This window comes from Gigantopelta aegis, chromosome 13 (genome assembly GCF_016097555.1).
Source record: "Gigantopelta aegis isolate Gae_Host chromosome 13, Gae_host_genome, whole genome shotgun sequence".
NCBI lineage: Eukaryota > Metazoa > Mollusca > Gastropoda > Neomphalida > Peltospiridae > Gigantopelta > Gigantopelta aegis.
In genome coordinates, this window is record NC_054711.1 from 28,658,895 (window position 1) to 28,662,495 (window position 3,601).

Genomic DNA, 3,601 nt, shown 5'->3' on the forward strand with positions numbered 1-3,601 from the left:
TTTAGTAAATATTTAGGTTTAAATGTTATCAAAGGTTTATATTTGTTCCATACTAGAAATTCACCATTCTAACAATTAAACATATGTATATTGTTCTACAACATACAGGTAGTTCAGCTTGCCTCCATTCAACTCCGATATTTAGTAAATATTTAGGTTTAAATGTTATCAAAGGTTTATATTTGTTCCATACTAGAAATTCACCATTCTAACAATTAAACATATGTATATTGTTCTACAACATACAGGTAGTTCAGCTTGCCTCCATTCAACTCCGATATTTAGTAAATATTTAGGTTTAAATGTTATCAAAGGTTTATATTTGTTCCATACTAGAAATTCACCATTTCATATCAATATTTTTTTTTTTTTCCGTTAAGAGTATTTTTAGTTGACACATTTGTACATGTATGTACATAATAATATGAAGTATATGATTGCAAGTTTTAGACTTGATCTGCAATGTTTTGAATTTGTCTTGTACAGAGATATGACTTGGTCATTCAGATTTGTTAATTTGTTGCCTTCGAGAATGGGTGTTATTTTATAGCCAAAATACCGATCAGAAATTAATGGGTTCATATACCATCACAATATTGGCAAAACATCATTTGAACTCTGTCTTGTTTGGAGATGTGTCTTTGATCATTCACATTTGTCAAGCTGGACTTGAAATTGGCAGTCCTCTAGTTGAAGCTGTTATGCTGAAGGGTGGCAATCATCTTATAATAAAAAATTATATGAAAATGTGTGACAGTGATTCATGGATGCATTCCATCACAAGTTTGTCAAAATATCCTTACCATTTTGAAACAATGTGAGAGCAAAATTAAATTTGTCTGTTTTTGGAATACGCATAGTTTACACAGATTAATTTTTGTTTTATATATATATATGAAAAATACCCGCCCGGTTCCCCCCTCCTTCATCAATGTAAAGAGGGATGTTTTGATAGGGCTTATATATGCAGTGAATACAGGTGGGGACTGGGCAGATATTTTGACATACAACAGACAATAAATAAATATATTATTAATAAATGTAATATATATATATATACAGGGATCGATTTTGGCCCACAGCACTATGGCTATTGCCGTAGGTGCCCTTGTTACTGGACGCGGTGCCCCGATAAATTGGACCGTGTCCACGGCCATAAGTAGCCGTGGTTGCCTTCCTTGTATGCCCTAGTGCCCTTCTCATGCCTGGTACCAACTAAATTGAACTTAGCAGCATTTGTCACTTGCCGTGTATTCGTCCATAAGAACAGAAATCCAAAGAAATTATTGCCGACTCTCAGACACGCAATTTCGATGGGCGCAGCCATATTGTTATTGTTTACAAGCCACAGATCCGAGAACCACGTGGTCGCCGAGAAGTAACTGCACAGTCGCTCTATAAAGACTGTTCTGCGCAGGGAACCTCATCTCTCACTCGCATCAGTGAAAACTTTACAGAAAGTGGCCTTGGTGCCCTACCCTTGAAAGAAATGTTGCCCTTGGTGCCCTGCCCACTGGCCTTGGTGCCCAAAAAATTTCCTCAAACCCAAAGCCAAAATGGCCTTGCCCTGAATTTTTTTTAATTCTACCCCTATATATATATATATATATATATATATATATATATACACACACACACATATATATATATATATACATACATGCATACATGCATGCATGCATGTATGTATATTATATTTATTAATAATATATTTATTTATTGTCTGTTTTGTTTATATTTTAGGATTACAAACATAACTGTGATTTCCACTATGGTGCATATCTTTACATACTTAAATATTTTGAAAAAAATCATGTAAAATGTTTATTAAACTCTCGTTTATAAAATACTTCTTCTTACTTGATCATTGGATTTGTAAACATTTATATTGTTGATTTTCTGCTTGTTTTATTTAATTTAAAGATAAATACAGAATCATGGGTGTTGAAATATCTTAAATGGTTTTTTTCTCATTTGGAAATGACTTAAAATGTTTAACAAAAGATGCAGTTATTTGTTTTTATTGTTATATTTCACTTTATATGATTTTGGTGACATATTAAATACAAAATGTACACAAAGTAATTGTTTGATGCTTACACTATACATGTATGTTGTTTTGTTTATTTGTAATGTACATGTAAATGCATTTTTCTATGCAGACATGTCTAGATTTTTGTATTTTAAAAATATTGCAACAAAATTATACGCAAAGCATTTTTTGCTTCTTATTTCACTTTATACTTTTGGATGTCTTTTTGTCTGTAAAAATAAAACAATTGTTTTTTTTTATAATGCAGCAATGTCTGTCTGTAAAAATAAAACAATTGTTTTTTTTATAATGCAGCAATGTCTGTCTGTATTTTTGTTACTGAAACCTCGACACAAAGCAACTTTAGTTTCTTGAGCAATTCATTTTATATTGTTTTACACATGACAGACTGTTTGTCTCTAAGAATGAAACTAAAAGTATCTTTTTGCAACTTGCAGAGATTTGTCATTGCATGTACCTTTTTTAAACTTTGAAAAAAATGACAAAATATTGGTCTCTGTATTCAATTTAAAAAAATATTTCATTGAAGTATCTACGCAAAGCAATTTTGTTCTTGTTCTTATTTTTAAGAATAAAAGAAAAACATTTATGTTCTTGTCAAATAAGTGTAAATCAGACGTTTAAACATGGGTGATTCCAATGTTATTTCATTACCAGCATATTAACTTGTTGACACAACAAATGTTTGTTTGTTATGTGCTAAATTATGTACAGAGTTATAGAATAAACTATTTATTTTTATGTGTATACAATGTATCTATTTATACAAAATTCCATTACTTATATATTTTCAGGGCCGTAGCTAGGAATTATTATTTTATTTTTTATTGTTTTTTTTTGGGGGGGGGGGGGGGGGGAGGGGGGCAACTGAGTAGTCAATAGTCTAAAACTCCTTAGACAGTTAAGAAGAGAATTTTCTTTAAGTTTGTATATTTTTTCCCGGATTTTTTTCTGGGGTGGGGCCAGTGCCCCCCTTGGCCCCCCCCCCCCCACTAGCTATGGCCCTGATTTTACGTCATAATACATCTATTTAAATAATAAAATACATGGCTATCGTATATAATGTCTTTGTTCTTTATTTCTATGGTTATATCCAATTAAAGTTAAAGCACAATGCCCTGGGCCCACATTTCAGCTTCTTTAATTGTCCCCTTGTTGTGTTACAAAAAGGTCAGAAAGTAATTTGGTGAGCATTCTCCTAAGATGCGAGATTTCTTCCCCCACCCCCATCCAAACCGTTGACTCACAAATTGTATGTGCTGTCCTGTCTGTGTGATAATGTAAACGATCGACATCTTGTTACTTGGTATGAATACCTACCGGCCTCGGTGGCGTTGTGGTTAGGCCATCGGTCTACAGGCTGGTAGGTACTGGGTTCGGATCCCAGTCGAGGCATGGGATTTTTAATCCAGATACCGACTCCAAACCCTGAGTGATTGCTCTGGAAGGCTCAATGGGTAGGTGTAAAACCACTTGCACCGACCAGTGATCCATAACTGGTTCAACAAAGGCCGTGGTTTGTGCTATCCTGCCTGTGGGAAGTGCAAA